General features: G+C 41.3%; 1 long non-coding RNA gene across 1 annotated transcript; it reads right to left on the bottom strand.

Moving 5' to 3' along the window:
- Positions 1-12,542: 12,542 nt before the first annotated feature.
- LOC310862619 lies at positions 12,543-21,271 on the bottom strand. Its single transcript, XR_014569589.1, has 3 exons — positions 21,173-21,271; positions 13,875-13,940; positions 12,543-12,825 (listed from the first exon to the last, which is right to left on the bottom strand). It is a non-coding gene; the product is annotated as an uncharacterized lncRNA (long non-coding RNA).
- Between the last annotated feature and the right edge of the window lie 205 nt (positions 21,272-21,476).

Below are 21,476 nucleotides of genomic sequence, written 5' to 3'. Positions count from 1 at the left end.
GTCACAGGGAAACAACAATTATACTGTATCTTTTGTGTCTCGAGCCGAAAAGTTTTGGGAAACAGAAACACTGCAAGAGATTGATTGATTGAAATATTTATTAACAGTACATTTAAGCACAAACTCAATACAAAGACTGTTAACTGTGAGTGGACGACCCAATAAAGCATTACACTTTTAAAGAGCGTCCACCATGTTCAAATCATCAAAACATTTAGAGACGTATACAAATAGACACTTCTATATAGCCAACGAACAGAACAGGAATTCATCATAAAGGAGGTAAAAAAGGGAAAATAAACCTATACAGTGAGGGGAAAAAAGGGTGGGTGGTGGGAGAGAGAGAACTCCACTGATGGCCTGGCCATATAGACTTCAGTTCAGTGGTTCTCAGTCTGTTTTATTTCAAGGACCCCCATAACTCTGACAATGTACAAATGGAACGGAATCCATTTGGAACCCCTTCAAGGAAATCTGGAACCCAAAATATCCAAGATAGCTATGCCTGATTTGAGCTAACTGAAGAGTGCATGGTGCTATATTCACACAAATAAGTACTGGAGAAACTCCAGTATGACATTTCAATCCTGGGTGTGGTGTAATAAAAGTACCACTCTTCATTACCAGACCACTGCCAAATAAGTTAATTTAGTATGTTATTGAGTTATATTATTAATATCTCATGAGTCAATGCATGGATTCTCTCCAACCATTGCTAGACAAGTCACATGTCATAAGGAAGGAAGAAGTAATTACATTATGATGTTAATTTAGTTTCTTTGGACACATGATTTAATTCCCCACAATTCCTTTCTTCCTTTTCTCCAACAACAGCTTTTCTCGCGATCAGTACTTTATTTTTCTGTGTGTGTGTGTGTGTGTGTGTCAACATTTTGAATTTACTAATTTAGAAAACGGAATAGAAAATAGATATGTTTCATTCTGCTTTTAGAGTTGATAGTTGGCAATTGAGTCAGCATATGGCCACCCAACTCTTGCCACCCCACTCCAACTAATATCTGAGGATGTTCTTGACATACATACATATAACCCCCTAACTTTCCTATCTGGAAACATAAGGGAGAGACATATGGATTGGCATCTCTCCGACTCCATCCTCCAACTTGGTTAGTGTGTTTATTATGGGATCTTAAGAGACCAAGAGAACTACAGGTTGTACCCTAAATGCACAAAAAGTCTAAGAAGGTGTTGATGCACTACAGTACACAATGGGCAAACACATTGCACTAAACATTGACGTATTTTTCCCTGTCCTGACACTCAAGCAATATCCTTTAAGTTAAGAGACAAGCAGGGGTGAAAGCCTCGTCAGTGAAGAGAAAGCTTAATCTATTGGCATGGATCTGGATTAATCAAAAGAACATTCTCAAAATCAGTTGCTTCTCAAATTAGACTTCCAAGTTAAATATAAAATCAAAATCAAATGATTATCCATCACATTTTGCAATTACTGGCAGTGTTTAAATTGTCGGAAATAATTTTAAAAGTACCCAGTGAATGAAAATGATGGTGTTTGATGATGGTAAATCTTCCAAATGCTATTTAAAATGTATCAAGTTGACATAACTACACCCTTTTAGCTATTTCCTCTGAGATCTTTACCCCAGCACTAAGCACGCACGTGCGTGTGCGTGTGTGTGCCCACATCTAGCTAGCCTATATGGATATGAAGATATGGTCCACTAAGCCAGCCATGTAATATAATTGCATGCTCACATAAAATAGGCTACTGTACTATTATAGTTATATCACGTGTGACACACTTTAACAGCCTTCATCATTAGCTATCTGGAGGACATCCCTCTGTCACATGCGAAACGAATGCAAAACAGGAAGTTATAAGAGCCGAGTTATGGCAGGAAATAGGCTGGGTGTCCTCCCTGCTTAGACATGGCATTTTCCATTCACTAAAGCCTTATCTATCGATTCCTCTTCCTTTTACTGGAAAACTCATTTTTCACTTTGTGTTCCACTGGTGTTGTGCTGTGTACCCTAAGGAAGGCCCTGTGGTGGAGACCTGTGCTCCGCTCGCCTGTGTTTCACTCATGCTGATGCCTCTATGGCACCTGAATTTCCCTCTGGGGATCAATAAAAGTTTATCTTATTTTAACAGTCCTGTTTCAACTTGACTGCCGCTATGGCTTACCTACGGAGCCCCTCCGTACTAACCAGCACATCGAGGTACCAAACTAAACTGGCACTGCTCCTGATGAAAAAAATATATTTTATATCAAGATGTACAATAATGGCCCAGAGAATATATTTTGGAGAAAATATATATTTTCTTTCCTCTTTGTATAATATGAAACATATCAGGTATGCATATACAGCATCAGTAGGGTACAGTCCGCATAAATGCAGTATACTAGAAATCATGCTGGTGTTTGGATGTCAAATTCTTCTGACAAAACTGCTCTCATGAGGACGCTGTAGATATTTATACAAACAACAAGACATAAATGTTTCCGTCCCACCGGCTTCTGGGCATCCGGCCAGTTGTGCTGATGATTTGTGCTGATGAGCATGCCATTCATGTCATCATCAACTCACAGCAGTATACAGCCGTAAGAGCAGCCCAGTGATGAGTGGTACCTACAGTATGGTAGGCCTACGCCTACCTGATACTTAAGTCGTGGTGGTTGTGGAAATTTCACTTTTAACTGCTTTCAACATAGCAGTATATTTTTAATAAATTACTCTTGGCTGGGTCAGTGGCTTGAGCAAATCACTTATGAGGAATCATTGTGGTCTTGGCTTTTAGCCAACACAGTCGACACAAACATGTCTGATATCCGACATCTCTTTAACCCTAAAATAAATCTTCACTAAAAATGGTCAGTTTCAGAGAATTGGTGGACATTTTTGGCATGAAGCTGGAAACGGATTGGACCACACCGGAACCCTTCTGAATCACAGGCAATACTGCTCAACAACGTGTAAGTCAACCCATGTGAGCCAGATTTCTGGGTCCATTGACGCAATTTGGAACCTTAGTCACACTCGTCAGTGGGTCGACGTGTTGAGTATATTACCCACAGGCTGTGGGTATTATACTAGTTGTGTAAGACAAGCTGTGACTCATGGCTCATAGCTGTATGGGCCACACCTATATGAGTTCACTTCAAGGGAAAAGGCCCGCTCTACTCAGACAGTTTTATATCGTTTCAGGCGTGTGCTGGGTGCAGATTCCAAATGAACATATAGAAAATGAATTAAATCCGCACTTCCAGTCGAGTAAGAGTCTTTATTAATAAAGATAGTGCTCCGCAGCAGCAGTCATACCAGACAGACAAACGCGTTTCGGCGCGCAGGTCAGTGTCATTTTCCACACCTATATGAGCCATGAGCCACAGCTTGTCTTACACAACTAGTGGTTAGTCAACAGTGATTAGACCCTGACCAATGGTAGACAATTTGTAGAGTCCACCGATGTTTTGACTGATATTTTGTCAAAGTGACAAAATATATAAAGGTTTTGGGTTAGAAATTAATAAATAAACACATAACGTTAACCATTTAAGCTTTTGTTTTTCCAAGATAGCTGATCTACAAGCTCATGTGTTGTGTGCACTTGTGTTGTGATACATTGTGATTTGTGAGCTTGTAGATTGTTATTTTTTTATATTTGAAAAATAAAAAAACATTTTGAAAGTAACACATCACCAGAATAGGGACGACGGGTCATATGACTGCATAATTGTCCAAATCAATGTCATCCAAAAAGTCAGATGTTGGTTTGTTGTTTTTATTTTACTTTGGTATGTCATTAGTTGTAGCTTAGGTTTTTCTCCTAAATTAAAAAATAAAAAGTTTTCTCAAGCGCAATCTTTCCACACGTCATTTGAACAGCTACATTTCCACTTTCTTCCATAGTGTTTCTGTTTGGTATCCCTCCCATATTGTAGAAACACCCACCCACAGAGTGAACCACACGCATCATAGCTAGCTAACCAGACAAGCCGGGACAAAAATCAAAAGATTGGTCATCATTTAATGTGGGAGCTCCCTTCTTCTGACTCATCCTGGCTCGGAAACAATACTAACAAATGGGCATCTGTTTCTGCTTACAGTTCATATGGCAACATGCTCAGCTCCTAATATATCTTCAACAGCTTTTCCAGGTTGGCTCCTTACTGAGGTCTCGTTGATATAATTGGAATCACGATGGGTCTGACTTTCACCACTCGGATGTAAATATTTGTTTGAGTGGTAGATCTCCAATAAATCTAATCAAGCAACAAATATTAATTGGGTTTAAATTGAAGTTACATTAGGAGAGATAGGCCCACACATCCATCCATCCATCTTCAACCGCTTATCCGTAGTCGGGTCGCAGGGGCAACAGCTCCACCAGAGAGCTCCAGACTTCCCTCTCCAGAGCAACTTCCTCCTGGGGGATCCCGAGGCGTTCCAAGGCCAGTTAAGGGCAGTCCATACTGTCTCCGACCATCAAACTTTTCGTCAGAAAGCTCCGGTACAACTACAACATGACGTCACTCGCAACTTCTGAAACGCATTCCTCCAAATTTTTGTTCTGAAAGCTGCACTCCCAGATGTTGTGACTCGCCAAACTCTACTTCGGAGAAAAAATTTAAGTCTGATCTTTCCGACTAAAAGTTCGGTGGTCGGAGACAGTATGGACTGCCCTTTAGTCGATGTGATTCCTCCAACTGTGCCTTGGTCTGCCGTGGGGTCTCCTCCCAGTGGGACGTGCCTCGAGGACCTCTCTAGGGAGACGCCCGAGAGGCATCCTAGCCAGATGCCGGAACCACTTGGCTCCTTTCCAGGCTAAGAAGCAGCGACTCTATTCCTAGTCTCTCTCGCGTGACTGAATTTATCACCCTAGATCACCCAAGAAAACTCTTTCGGTCATGACCCACACTTCATGACTGTAACTGTCCCAGAAATGGGGATTTTGTAATTTTCTATTTCTATTTTCTATTCTATTTTATTACTTACCTTTCGGAAATACAATATGGGAACATTATAGGCATGTTTATTTAGGTACATGTAAATGTATGGCGATATAGTGCCATCTACTGTGCTCTGTTTTTGTGGTCTGTCTGGTTCATGGGCAGGTTGAATTAGGCTCACCTGCTCTAATCACCTCATTTCATTCACCTGTTGGGTCTTGGGTATGTTAAGAGCAGAACAAACAGAGCAGAGGGGAAGAGAGGAGCTCGCATGTCAGAGTCTCCACAAAAGATGTTAAGAAAGATAAGAAGAGAGAAAATAATATAAACAAGAACTTAACTGAACTCCTAAAATCTGTGCAGAAGGCGCATACGGTACGTTCCCAATTGTTTTGTCTGTCTGTAAAAGTTTGATTGCCATTGTATCGTTTAATTGTTTGTTTACATTTCATTGTGTTTGTGTACATATCATTGTGTTTCTTTATAATAATACGGACATCAGGATTAGCTGACAAGAACATTCATATTTCATTGTTTCATTGTATTTAAAAGTATATTATGTGATTTCTTTACAGTTTTTCCACGGTTGTCACTTGGGATAAATAAAAAGCCCTCAGTGAGATCATTTGGGACATATTTCTGCCACGGATGAAGCTGGTTTAGGAGCAGTTACAATGACCATAGGTGAGACTGAGAGTAGGAACGAAGATTGCTCGGTAGACAGAGAGCTTTGCCTTCTGGCTCAGCTCTCTTTTCATCACTCGGTTCTGTGTGTGACCTTTGACTCCGACCTCTCCTTTAACAAACAAATAATGACAGTTGTTCAATCATGCTACTTTCAGTTCAGAAATATTGCCAAAATTAAATCATTCCTGTCAGCCCCTGACCTTGAAAAAGTCATTCACGCCCTCGACTACTGCAACTCCATTTACTCCGGCCTTAACAAAAAAGCAATTTCCCGTCTACAATTGATACAGAACTACTTACAAACACGAAAAAACGGGACCATATCACACCCATCTTAGCTGGCCTTCACTGGTTGCCTGTGGGCTCCAGATGTGATTTTTAAATTATTCTTATCACTTATAAAGCCTTAAACACACTGGCCCCTACCTATATTCTTGATATTGTAGCGGCCAGCTATGGCTGCAGCCAATAGGACCGTCTTGGGGGCGGGACTGATTGACGGGGGCTTTTGGGTACGCTGTGTGTGTATAGTTGGGTTGAGAGAGAAAACCTGTCTAGGAGGAACACAGACAAATGCTGTTGCTCTCCCTGCACAAACCTGAACGCATCCTTAGATCGTCAGATAAGGCCCTCCTTGATGTCCCTATGACAAATTTAGTTACCCGTGGTGATCGGCATTTTCCGCCCGGGCACCTATACTGTAGGTTGTGGAATGCATTGCCGACACAGCTAAGGCTAGAACCTTCCGTGCCTGTATTTAAATCTTATTTGAAGACCTTTACTTGACTGTACACATTTAAATATTGATACTGTATTTCTACTGTAGGCCTATGTGCTTTTTGTTTTTGACTTGATGTGTTCATTGCTGTTTTTTGACCCTGCTCTGTGCAGCACTTTGGAACATTGTTTTAAAAAGTGCTATATAAATACAATTCATTATCATTATCACAAAAGTGTGGTAAAGCGACTACAATACCACCCCTGCTGCTCCAATTATCTGGCTGATCTTCTTCTCCGTCCTCCCTCACTCGTACTTGAACCCCGAGATACTTAAACTCCTTCACCTAGGCCTACACAGCATGTTTTATTGAGCACACTATGGTGCCTGGTAAATTGGTAATTGGATAAGATGGCACCAAAATTATTCTAATCGGCCAAAAAATATTGGACTATCATGTTTTTATCCAGTAGTCCTATCTAGTGACTCAATGTAGAACAAGGCAGAGGTTATGTGGTTGTAGCCTACATATAGGCTACAGTTGGGAACATTTGGGTTTTGAGCCTATAACCTTATGGTTTCAGGACAGTCAACCACCCTGCTGCCTTAACACTGTCAGCTCATGATGGGTCAAGCTTCCTCTCCAACAGTGGTGGATGAAGTAGTCTAATCAAAACTATTTGTACTTAAGTAAAATAGCAATACCACACTAGCCTGGTTTCCAGCCCATAGACCCCGCCCACTCCGCACTGGTATAAATGTCCTGAATTCGAAATATGACTTGAGTAAAAGTACAAAAAGTATTTGCATCAAAATACTTGCGTCAAAGTACTCACAAGTTTTGGGAAATAAAAATCAATAACAGATTAAAAAAAAAACAGATCTACAAACTCACAAATTGTACTGTAGTTACTAGTTAATTTCCACCACTGCTCCCCAGTAGGATTATGTCATGTGAGAAGGTCACTTGGCAGTGTAGAGGTAGAGATGCATGGAGGACCACATATAGTTCCTGGCTTGGATGCTGTCACCTGTCTGTAAGAAAACACTTCACTAAATGGAGATGGGTGTCACTGTTGATCCCTGTTTAAGCATGTCAACCATGGCTATAATTCCTTACCTAGAAAGACAATAGAATTCATATAGCCATATGTGTCTGAGCGTGATGCATAAAGTCAAATTACTTGTAATGTAAATGGACTGTACTTATTTAGCACTATAGTCTTTCTCACCTGTCAAAGCTCTAATACAATTTCACATTCACTCAAATGCATATAAATGTTACACATTGTACTGTACAGATATCATTTTTATTATCACTGTACCGGTATTTCTTTTTATGGCTTTTAAAACTCTTTAGTATGCCGAATTACTTTTTAGTACAAAATGAATAGTATGTGAGATGCACATGCACGCCATTTCTAGCACAAGGAGTGTTTTTCTTGCAAAACTAATGCTTGGAATGGATTCAGAATCATGAAAACCCCCTAGTTTGACACGTCACATGCTAACTAAATTGCCTTATATCTAGGTTTAATGGTCTCAGGTACCATAGCTAAATCAGAACATACCCTTCCCGCAGGGAAGCTGGAAGTACCCTCACTAAAAACGCCGGGACAACGCTCCACACGTCCCAAACTCTTCTCCCTTCTGGCTCCAAAACTGTGGAATGCACTTCCCATTGCAGTCAGAACTGCAGCATCACTCCCAATCTTCCGCCGTAGTCTGAAAACCCACCTTTTCAGACTCCATCATGGCCCATAGAACTTACCCTACCCCCTTAGATAGCATTTCTGTAGACTTAGATAGCATTTGATACAGACTTATAGCATGTTATGTAGACAGCAATATAATTGCATTGTATATAGTCATAGCACGCCATAGTACATATGTATAGCATAGTAGTATATGTATAGTTTATATGTAGTTTCATTATATAGATATTCTACTGTTACTTTCTTAGCTTACGCATGTTTCATGATAAATGCTTTTATGTGATGTATTCCCATGCTTTTTGTTCTTGTTTATTGTAAGTCGCTCTGGATTAAGAGCGTCTGCTAAATGCCTAAATTGTAAATACCCTGGGCTACACCGGTGCAAAATGTGGCACTTTTAGACGAATTGGCGCAAACTATCCCTACTCCCTAAGCTCCTCAATAGGGAAACTAAGTAAACCTATAGTCGCAACATGTTAAAGTGGGAGTCCCCTCTTTCCAGCTCGCAAGAACCACCAGCAACAAGGATGTTCAGCCTTTCAACATTTATTTTTATAGTCCTTACCCGTTGTGAGATATTTGCCCCCCATTGTGGGAGTGATTGGTGCAGGCAGTAAAGAGTTACGGCACTGTTTCTGACAGACAGACAGACAGACACACACACACACACACACACACACACACACACACACACACACACACACACACACACACACACTCAGACATTCGGTTAATTATAGTATGATGATTATTAAAATGCCAATGACTTCAGAGTGGGCTTACAGTCAAAACAATAAACAAAAGGAACTAGACATAACCAAATAAAAATAAACCAAAAGACAAATCACTAACCTATAACACATGATCAAACACAGGAGAAAGTCAACATTCTGTACCCCAAAAAAACACATGAGACTTCTAACGAACATTCTACAAGAGCAACATGATTGTTGGAAGTGGACAGAGGAGACCCAGATGAGTAGTCTGGAACCAATCAGCTCCCTCCAACAACCTGCAAAGTTACTCACTCAATAATAATAAACATTCAATCAGCCATGCCATGGGTCGTAACACCATGACACTGACATATTGAAATCATGATACTGACCATGATACTGACATCTTTGTGTGTATATTAGTGTGTCTTTAAATGTTTTGATGAATTGAAAATGGAGGACCCTTGTCACCCTTATGTAATAGTGCTTTTTCTGGTTTTATCCTTACTGTCTATGGTTTTATCCTCTTAGCAGATTTTGTATTGAACTGTACCCATTCTGCAAACTGTTCATAACATTTTCAATCAATCAATGTCACAGGGCTGTGACATGACAAGACGTCCCTGGGGCAGGGATGTCACAACAAACGGTTTGCACATTTGTCTGGTTTCCAGGCTAGTATTTTACTTGACTACCAACACTGCAGCAGTTTGAAAACAGCAAGCCCCTGCCATCTAGTGGTGTTTGCAAGGAGCACAGTAGACAGCTGGCAGCTAGGGAAAAATTGATATCTTCATGTTTTCCAACCTCTGAATTCGTGACGATAGTGCAGATAGTCCCTCTACATTGTAACCGATTTCAAATGGTGCTAGACATGGTGTAAACTCTGAACACCAGAGGAAAACGGTCAGCCTTGGTGAGAGGGCAGTCACAGCTTGTAGATACTCAACGGTCAGCCTTGGTGAGAGGGCAGTCACAGCTTGTAGATACTCAACAGTCAGCCTTGGTGAGAGGGCAGTCAACAGCTTGTAGATACTCAATGGGTGATGCTCTTAGAACACACATCTGACAATATTTTGTGCTGGGGGTACCCCCATACAAGATGTTTTATTCCCCAAAGAAATACAAGATCCTTTGGAAATGGCAGATCTACAAGCTCAATGCGTCAGGACCTGTTGGGGTCCCCAGACGCCACTTTGAAAAGAGTAGGCGTAGGTGATCAGAAAATGTCTACTCAAAAATATCCATCTTATAATTGCATATATTAATTATTTTGTCATTGTTAATCATTTTAATGTTCAGCATTTTATTTTTGAACATTTTAATTGATCTATGATATAGAGGCGAAGTTATGTGGGAATGCCTACTGAGTGGGAAAAACAACTTTCTGGCCTTGACAGCCCAACATACATCCAGACAGAAAACTCCTCTGATTGTATTAAACAGTGTTAACCTCACCAACATTGCAGCTGTACGGAAAGCTTGCATTATCCTCTTTCTATCTGCAAAGTTTTTATTTCATAAGAATCCACCATATAGACATTACCGGTAAGTTATGAGCTACTTTCTGTCAACATTCTGTGCAGGTGATCATTTCTAAGTGTCAGAGTTTGGAAGGGCTCATTTTCAATAATGCAACGTCCTGCTGCCTGATGCATGATGTGAAAATAGAAACAGACTACGCGGGACCGCTGAGTGATTTCCAACGAGCTCTTCCAAACTCTGATGCCATTATGAATAATGTCTACATTAGTTTGCCCTCATCCATGAAGTCTGTTCCAGCTCAAGAACACTGATTTCAAATGGTGCTAGATGCCTTGATCATACTCTAAAACACCATCTAAAACCAGTTTCCTGGGGAGGAGACCAAAGGCATCTAAGTAATCAAAATCATCATTTGGAATTTCATTTTCATTCATTTAAAAATATAAATATATAAAACATACATGAAAAAAGCAATTGAAGAAAAAAGGCCCCTCACATATTAGGAGAGCAGTATGGCCTCACTCACACATAAGACACGTGCAAGACACACTTGTGTCCTGTGTCTTCTGTTTGTTATGGCCGCCTTAATGCATTTCCAATGGGAGTCGCATGGTTTCATGACACAACCTTGTTGCATGGCTGTTGCATGGCTGTATTCTGCCCTCCCCCCCCCATGCAACAAGGTTGTGTCTTCAAACCATGTGACTCCCATTGGAAATGCATTGAGGCGGCCATAACAAACAGAAGACACAGGACACAAGTGTGTCTTGCGTGTGTCTTATGTGTGATGAGTCACCAGAACCAAAGACAATGTTTTTGATTAATCTATCATGGTTAAAATGTGACTTCAAGTGTTTGTATATTGTAGATATGGCTCTTGGTGGTGTGACACTGTGCTGGGGGTGCAGATCTATGTGACACTGCCACATGACATAATGTCCTGTCATGGTATGAGTATTGAAAGAAAATGAAACATACTGGGTGTTAACGGTGGATTATATTGGTTAAAATATGGTTGAATGTTAACCTTGTGTAGTGCATGGAGTTTTGTGTAGTTAAACCATGGTCATTCATTTTTTGTTGACAATGGTGCTGTGGGGAAAAAAAACAAGTTAGTGAGGTACCAGGAACATCTATAAATGTACAGGAAGTGAGACTGCCGGGGGTTCCACTTTAGGTATCAAAAAGAGTGTTTGGTGGTGGTTTGTGAAAGAGACTCTATTAAGGCCAATACTAAACCTTAATCATAAATTGATAAACCACAGAGTAGTGGGTCTGGACATTTTGGAGATCTGGAATAAGAAAAGTTTGGCCAAGGAACATTTCTGAGGGTTTAACTCTGAATCCCTTCAGAGCTTTTTGACAAAGGGGAACCTGCTGTGGGCTCATGACTTGAAGATTGGGTGAGGAATATACTTTTTCCCCCTATTTGAGCAATGCCTTTTTATTTGCTGAATATGGATAACTTGGTAAATACATCTACAATTTTGGTTCGATTACTAATTTAATTTCAAAAACAATAGTTTAGTATTTTCATTTTGGTTTGCAATACAGGTTCTGATTGTTATAGTGGAATAAGGAAAAACAAACTTTGTTTAAATGGCTTTGTAGTCTTTAAAAGTCTTTGTTAATCGAGAAGAAGTAGCCGCAATTGGCAACACTAGATTATTTTATTTATAATGGGATGAATCTAGAGTTGCAATACCCTCCATTGACAGCCCATTGATCCAAATTGAAAAATCTAGTGTTGCAAATTGCGGCTACGAGAAGAGTTGACATTACAAGGCCATTATTTAGGATTATACAGCTGTACTGGGGAAACAGCCATTCGGCTGGCTGCCGTGTTAAGTGGTGAGATCTGATATGGGTGGGTCGCGTGCATTTTCATTTTATTGTTTATTAATCGGTTGTGTTCGAGCTCGGACACATAGTATATTTTTAGTTACTATGTATATAGTAATGTTATATCATTAGAATCTTACTGTTTTACCAATTATTTGGGGGCCCACTTTCAATATCCTCATGGATCATGGAAATTGCTGCTGTATTCAGTGAGAGAATTGCAAAGGAACTGGTAAAAGAGGGACAGAGGCGAATGGAAAGAGAGAATGGCGTCAGTGATAAAAAGAGACAGAGCTAGAGGCTCAGCCACAGACAGGGACGTAGCTGACCATTTATTTTGGTTGCCCGACTCAGATATATTTGTGCTGCCCCCCCCTCCCCCCTCCCGATGAGAGTGCTGCGTTATCTCATGCAAATCAGCTACTTTTGCTGTTTGTGAGGACGCACATACAGGTGCTCGTTATTATGTGGCGGAGCCGCGGAGAAAATTGTTGTTATGAGGGTCGGCTTGGCAATTTTTGGCACATTTCGGTGTGTGGCACTACTCATAGTACATATTGCGCGTATAGGTAGCGACAGCACTGTCTGCAGACATCCCGAAACATTTGCAGACACCTGGAGAATGATGAGAGAAATGAAAAGGTCCACTGCGTCATGGCCCATGTCTCCCTGGGTGACACAGCAACTCATTTCCTGGCATCAGAAGTGCACCACTCAACCAAGAATCACTGCAGCAGAGAGAGAGAGAGAGAGAGAGAGAGAGAGAGAGAGAGAGAGAGAGAGAGAGAGAGAAATGGGCACAGCAGCTGGCCCACACTCCAAATGAACCCATAAAAAAAAACAATACTCGGAGAATTACAGTCATTACCTCTTTACAGTCAAATCTTCGTTAATTTAACTCTTTTTTTACACACAGCCTGAAACCCCCCCCAGACATTATACGTATTTAATGTACTGTATACAGTACATAAATAAGTATTTAGCATTAAAGTATTCGTAATCCACATTCATACAGGTTGATGAATGATGAATTTGTGGTGAAAATCTATCTTGTTCCGAATAAAAATTGGTTAGCTTTATTAACATTTTGTGTGGATTTACTCAGACAACCTTTAAAACGGGTAAAAACCGGTGGCACTATAATAGGCCAATGCCAGGGTGGCATTTCTTGCTTGGCGTAGTGGGAATGTGCGTGCAAGTTTCACAGAAATTGGACGATGGGTTCCTGATTTGAGGCATTTTGTTCAAAATGAGACACTCCTGTAAACTCTGTAAACTCCTGTAAAACATTGGACAGATCTATCTTGAACACATGACTGTAGAGATAATTTGTACCGATTTGCGTGATGTTTGGACAAATTATGTAGGAGTAATATGAACAAATTTGTTTTGCAAACAATTCAGGGCAGAGGTTCTGCTCTGTCATGACCTCCAGGGAGTGTGTGTGCACAGTGTCACGCCGATCAGTCCAGTGGTGCTGGAGATTAGCTTGACGCGGACAGCCTGACGGACAGACAGGAGGCAAAACATAGGGCTGTATTTTGCGTGTCTTAAGTACCAGGTCTTATTACCTAACTTGAGTAAACTAAAGACCTGGAGGCGTGATCAATGCCATTTGGCTATTCTGAGTGGCCAAAGAGCATTGATCACGCCTCCAGGTCTTTAGTTTACTCAAGTTAGGTAATAAGACCTGGTACTTAAGACACGCAAAATACAGCCCATGGTCTCTAAAAATGTTAGGTTACATTTGTGATCCTAGTATGTAGACCTACTGTACCACATGTTGCTTGTGTCCTCTCCTGGGCCAACAATGGAATTTCAGCTCCTCCGAAATAGCTGGTCACTTTACTGTAAGAAAGGTAAAGAAGAATCATAATGAGTACATGTGATATTCAAAATAGTTGCTTGTCAAAGACATAACTCACATGGGGCTTCTTTGCTAAGATGAATGGCATTAGACTTACTAAACAGTATGCACTGACATCGGGTGTGATTTTTAATACTACCATGGATTGATTGGATTCATTACTAATTACTTGCACAAGCAGAGCGCGCAAGTAATAGTTTCGCCCGGCTCGTATGCGTGTGGCATGTGCAGGCATGTGCCTGATTTGCTGGGACCAGATTACATGGTGTGTATATGTATAACTAGCTCTCAATGATGACGTAAGAAATATGTGGATTAAAGGACCCAATGCAGGCCCAGGCGGTGGCGTAACCGTCTGGGCACCCGACTGGTGATCCAGTCGCAGTGTGCCACGGGTTCGACTCCCGAGCCCGACACGGCCTTTACTGCATGTTATCCCCCCATCTCTCTCCTGTTTCCTGTCAGCCTACTGTCTGTCCCTTCAAAAACCAATAAAAGGCATAAGCCGCAAAAGAATATCTTTAAAAAAAAAAGGACCCAATGCCAGAGTGTAATTGGTTTTTGATGGTGACTTATGACGATATGTTTTAGTGTTGGGAGGATTAAAGGTAATGCTCCTATGTATACGGTGCATACGCATCAAAAGTGGCGGGTTGGCTGGGACTGCGTACGGCGCAAAGTAACCACAGTAAACCGCTAATCAACTTACAAATTACATATACATATACTGTATATATATATGTATAGCTCTCAATGATGACGTAAGAAATATGTGGATTAAAGGACCCAATGCCAGAGTGTAATTGGTTTTCGATGGTGATGTAATGACGATATGTTTTAGTATTGGGAGGCACTGATTGACATATACGTCACCATCCAAAGTCGTCACTTACGTATTCATTACAAGAAATATGTTTCTGAAGTGTATAAAAACAATTACCATTGTTTCATTCTGGCACCACTGCCGTATCAGGCACAAGTAGTCATTACTGAGATTTGACAGTTTGTAGCGGTCGAAAGTACTTGCGCGCTCTGCTTGCTCACTAGTAGGCCATTTATGGCCTATACTAGTGTGCAACAAGCAAGTATGCACTCGACAGAGTGCAGTTCTAGTTTAGTAATGCTGTGCAAGATACTTTGGGGTTGAAGAAGAAGTGAGAAGAAGAAGTAATTAGTGTTCATCAGTTCAGTTCAGTTCAGTTGTCCCTCTGTGTACCCCAATTTGTATTCAAATTCAAGTTAATTTAACTCTGAGTGTACAAATGGAACCAAATGGACCTGTTAGGGTCCATTTGTACACTCCTCAGAGTTACAGACCCATAAGGATCCATTTGGTTCCAAACTAGCTGGGGACCCCCTGGAACTCCCTCAATTAACGACCCCTGGGGGTCCCCGGACCACTATTTAAAGACATTGTAAGCCTCGTACAAAGCCAACTCGAGTTGGTCAAACAAATAATTTGAAGAAAAAGAAATGGCAGGTTACCATACTTTTGTTGTTGTTTTTCTTCTTTGTAATTACTTGTCCGGCCCAAAATATTGTGTTGTCATGATTTGTCACAAACCTAGTTGGCTTTGTACGAGGCTTAAAAGGAATTTAAATAAATACTTTTTGAAATGTATATGGGGAAAATGAATGGGGAATTTCCTGGGCTTGTCGTCGTCATGAAAGGGGGCGGGACTGCGACGCTCTATATACCTTGAACATATGCCCCTCTTAATGAGCCCCTCAAGCATCCCACAATGCACCCTCACCATTCCTTCTGTCCATTCAGCATTCCCTGCTCAAACACTAAAGGGAAGCCCATCAAAACTAACCGCAGGGGAAAGTAAATGACACACATTCTGGTTTGTACACAGAACAATCTTCTGTGTTCATTTCACATAGTGGAGCGTACAAATGTACAAATGTAGGACTTTTGTTGACAAATTTCCTGTCTCTCACTCACTCATCATCCTAACTATTCTCGTGCCCTGACTGCTGTCATACTACAGTTAATTAGCAGCTGTATTTCTTCTATTTTGCCACCATTGCTGGGCAAGTCTTGTCAGACAAACAGGCCAACTCATTAACAATCATCATCCTTGTTTGCACTATCGTCATCTCATACCTACCGTCTCCTTTAAACATTGCTATTCATAAACTCTCTACTCCTTTTTCTCTCTCGTTATTTGTCATGTTTGCTCTCTTCTTCCTGTTACTGCTTGCTGTTGCTGTTTTCTGCTTCAGAGCAGAGTTTGTTGCTGCTCACAGCGTCACCTGACCATTAGTGCGTTTTAAAGGCACATCGGTTCCTTTAAAGCCAAAACAAAAGCTCTGCAGTGGGCTGTGAAGCTCTTGTCAGTCTGAAACCACAAAAGCAATTGGATTGGTGAAAATTATAACATAATCAATTCCAACACAGAACAAGTTGTTCTGAATCCGATTGTAGAGAATGGTGACATCATCTGCCCAATGATTCATAAGGACCAAGAGATCAAACCATTACCAGTGTGCACTAACGGCAGGCAACACAGCAGCCAAGATATGTTACACTGGAATGAGTATTTCAGAGACTAGGTCATTTGAATTGGTTTGTGACGTAAAATGTGTGAGTGTGTGTGTAAAGGTTAGGGGTGGGGTTTGCGTGCATGTTTGCACGTGTAAATGAGGTAGGTGGCTAATCCTCTTACAGATTAGAGCTCCTAATTTATCAGGAGTGAGAGGACTACAACACTCATTGATGGGGTTTTTTTACCTCCCACTTGTACAACCAACAAACTTCAACAATGTCACAATGCGTCAATGCATTGTGAGCTTGTAGCGCCTATTTTCAGCAGAATAATGAAAAAAGGGGCAGAGCCACAGACCGTATAGAGCCCTGGGGGATACAGTTTTGTCGTGTTTTACAGTAAAAACATTGAGATTCAAAGGTTAATATGACTCAATCGAATCGTCAACAATGAAAGGCTGAACGTGGCACAGCAGAGCGTTCCTTACTGTCTTGCTTACTCAATATCTCAAGGGAAAACTGAAAGGAGTAATTGCCTGAAAACCTATGCAGGTAAGGTAACACAGAGAGATGAAAGCGTAGCCTTGACATGCTCATCTGTTTGGTCTGAAATATGTCAGTACTTCAGTACAGAACTGGAGATCAACGATCTTCTCATAAATTTATTTTATTGCTCGCAGGATGAAGACTGACATTTCGACACGTCTTTATAGGGAAGAAGAAGACATTACACAGTAAACTTCTCAGTGTTCATTTATCCATGTGTAACTCTGAGAGTAAGTCAGGGTTAAATGAACACTCAGGATTTTGCTGTGTACGTGCTCCAATATTTCCGCTCTCCTCCTGCCATGGACCTTTTCTTGAAGACGTGTTGTTTGGTCTGTGTGCCAAAACGCTGGGTTAGTCTGGAGAGGACGCTACTGACATAGAAGGCAGGGTGGGGATGAACAAGGAGGCTACAGACAGAGGGTTAGGTGGGGATAATTAGTTAGTTGTTCTCTTACATTCTCACCACTCTGTTCTGTCTGGTCACACTTGGCCGTTGGCCAAATGTCCACACTCTGAGCAATCAAAACAGCAGCTTTATGTGTGAAAGAGGGTTAAATGATAATTCTGCTAATAGAGGGACATCATCATACCCGGAAGTTATGCGGGAACACCTACTGACTGTTAAAAAACTAATTTCGGGCCTTTTACTGGCCTGATTGCATTAAACAACATTAAACAACGTTAAACTCACTTTACCACTCATTTGCCACTCAATTTGCCATTCACTTCATGCATGCGTATACCCTCTATAGATGAAAAGCTATAGTATACTTAGGAACACAGGAAAGAATAGAATATTTCTCCATTTTCAAAATTCACTGTACAACAACAAAATCTTCGGGATAGCTTTAAATGGTTTTGGGGTTATGACATTTACACACACAAAAGAACCACATAAACTTTCAGTTCCAGTAAAAGCAAAGAACACTAACAGTTGCTAAGAGGTTTCAAGTTTTCACCCAACAGCAGTTAAAAGCTCAATCTCGTTTTCCCTTTCTCTCTTGCACTCTCCCTCTAGAGCAATCACTATGTAACAATATAGACACTTACAGTATAACAAACTGAATTCGATGCAAAGAAAAACAAAGTTGAGATGGCCTATAAAAAGTGGTAAATGTTTAATGCAGTATAGCCTCCAGTAAATCACATTAGTACCGTATTTTGTTTTGTGTGCTCTCTGCTGTCCGTTACACATCTTGCCAATCATAAATGAACACTGCTTCCCACTTGTCGATTAATACATCATCATCCTCTATTAGTGGATGAGACAGAGCCCTGGGCTTAATTTTAGCACTGTCATGTCTCGGCACCATGCCACTGCCTCCCCTGTAATCTCCATGTATAGAGGGTAATGCGCATGCATAAAGTGAGTGGGAAATTGAGTGGCAAAGTGAGTTTTATGTTGTTTAATGCTATCAGATAGTATTTTCTGTTTGGTTATATGGGCTGTCAAGACCAGAAAGCCGTTTTTGCCACTCAGTAGGCGTTCCCGCATAACTTCTGGTAGGATGATGTCACGCGCATACCCTCTATAGTGGTGTGTGCTTTTAGTTGTTAAAAAGAGCAGTGAGTCTATTTCACTCAAAGTCTAACTATAGGCTACAGTACCAGTGATGCTGGCTCCCTGCCACATCCATCAATGTAGTCACTTTTGCCTTCTGATCTTTGGGAGCCTTATTTTTCTCTCTCTCACACACACACACACACACACACACACACACACACACACACACACACACACACACACACACACACACACACACACACACACACACACACACACACACATGCATGTGCGCTTTGCTTTGCTAAGTTTTGGACATTGACAGCATCTACGGAATTGAATTCAAGTGCAGCTGTAAGAGCAATTTTTTTTTCTGTATACCTCAATAGCAGTGTCATTGAAACCAGCAAGTCTAACTAAAAACACCATGCTCAGCTGATTCATCCTGCTTGTATTGTATTTGACTCAAGAGGCAGCATCCCTCACAGCAGAATGGGAAGAGAAGAGAAGAAACAAGCTATTGAGGTCATGTTTCCTTGTCTGTGAAAGTGGGTCAGTTGTTTCACTTGGTCAGCTGAGAGGAGAAGTGCTAAGCATTAGGACCTCTGAGGATATGATACCTTCTGTCAAGGTCCATTACACTGTCAAATATAAATGTTCTGATGCAGACTAACTGCTCTGATTGTCATTTCCTTATTGTGTTTAATGGCATAATAGAGCCTGGGGTTATAATAACTTCAGAGTTGAAAACAGGTGCTTAGTTTCAAAGCGAATCACAAGGCTTTCCCATAATTGACCAGTCCAGCACACATCCATCCGTGACCTTTACCTGCTTGTTTCAAAACTATCATTATCACATCAACCTCAAGTATCAAGTTTCTATTTAGAACACATAATTGGAGGTCTAAAAAGCCTCCCCTCCCTCTACTCTCAATCTCTCTCCTGTCTATCTCCCTCCCTCCCTTACGCCTTCACTCTCTCTGTCTCTCTCTCTCTCTCTTCAGTCCCTTGCCAGTGGGTTATCTACTCACGATGCCCCTCTGCTGATTCACCCATGGACAGAACAAATTCACTTGGCAGAACGGAAAGACATTCCTGCTGTGTGTGCCCTTTTCACCTCGCAAGCTTTCAGGGTACTTCATCTCCCATCACCCCCAGAGCAAGGCTCACTAGTACAGTATCATGTCCACACCTTCCTCTGCTGGCACTTAGGAAGGTACAGCAGGAGGCTGGCCGGCAGCCCTCTGTGTCAACAACACTGACATCACAACAGGCGTGTCAGGCTGCCATTGTGAACTGACAGGTGTAGATTACAAGCTCCACCAAAGAGTAAAGAGAGACAAGACTCCCAAATGACTCTCTCGCAGCCATGGCCAACTCTGAGGAAATACTTTGTTAGTACTGCAGCAACAGTTAAAAGTCGTGACAGCGTGGTGCCATTTAGTCTAGTTACTTCATTGTCATTGTATGTTCTCTGCAGTGGCGAAACTGGCGATACAGTTTTAAACGTTGGGAGAGATAAATAGTGCCTCTATCATGTAAACACTGCACTGGATACACAGACAGCATTGCTCAAGTAAATGTACAATGCCTACTCAACAGCACCACCTATGTTTGGAAAGTAGGGTTTGTTTACATCATATCAAGTGCGCACTAAAATCTCGATTTACAAATAAGAGCTCCGTTGGCTTTCTATGGTTCTGCTGCAGATGGTAGGCTATTTGATACTTAAATGTGATATAACCAAAGTAATCCCAGATTCCCAGCATGTTAATATACACCCCAACACGTACACAGATTCACCAGAGAATAAAAAATATCAAAAACAACCTATAGTAGCCAACATGGCAAAACACTTTATCAGTTTGTACTTTGTAAATAATATGTTAATTTATCTTTTCGTAACTCCGAGAGTGTACAGTTTAAACCAATTGGACCTTTGCGGGTACATTTGGTAACATGTGTACATTCTCAGAAATTAATATGGCTATAAATACATCCAGACATGACAAGAAACCAGGGAACCGTCCTGTCCTATGTATAAACGTGTTAATTGTTTTTGAACACGGTTAAGAAGACGAGCCACGAGGTATTAAGTGTTCGTGCCAATATGAAGTGCGTAACAGCAGGATTACGCAGCAGCGTTCATCTCTCATCTATTGCGCAGCATCCTATTCCCAACCTCTCCCTGAATTCACACGCCATCTCCGCCTTTACGCTCCGTCCACGCGCTGTTTACATCGGCTTTCTTTTCGACAGCCAAATCCAAATCAAAGTTTTGTAATAAATACTCATTTTTGTATCAGCGTGGACGGTACCCAACGCAGTGGAAATTCCCACGGGGTTTCGTTTCGGCGTAGTGTCGCGCGTCTCTCTGACTCTGACGCAGTTTTAATTTTACCTGTTGTCATTTCGGTGATGAAATAGAATAAAGTTGTCTTTTTGCTGTGTTTAATCACAACAGGTCCCCCGTTTGAGTCCAAATAACAAACGCAAACCGAACGCAGGGACTTTCCCCACTTCTGCGACACACCTCCAGCCTTTATTCTATGCTTTTGAACCCAACAAGAGCCTGGTGTTGGTTATTATGAATTACATAGTGGTATTCCCTACGCAAACTACGTAGGGGTAAGGTAGCCCTATAATAAAAGATACATGACTTACGTGTTTATCCTAGAGCTCTGTTTTCCTCTCATTTCCAGGCATCCAGTCCGTTTTGTGAGGCAGATTGGGGGTCTTCGGTCCACGAGTGCTCAGTCACCTGTTCCTTTTGAAAGCTATTGTCATAATGTTCAACGTTGAAGAAGCACCCATGGCAGCAGCACATTATTATTACAGTACAAGACCATCGATTTTTCCATAGCGCAACACGCAAGCCCCGCCCCTGACACTCCCCCGCGCGCCGATTGGCCGCAAGGCTGTAAATTCTTTCCCCTCGTCACGATCACATGTGGCTGACGCATGTTTA

This window comes from Protomyctophum parallelum, assembly GCF_964188405.1.
Source record: "Protomyctophum parallelum genome assembly, chromosome: 8".
Lineage (NCBI taxonomy): Eukaryota > Metazoa > Chordata > Actinopteri > Myctophiformes > Myctophidae > Protomyctophum > Protomyctophum parallelum.
Note: the sequence above shows the minus strand (reverse complement) of the source record. Positions and strands in the feature narration are given on the sequence as shown.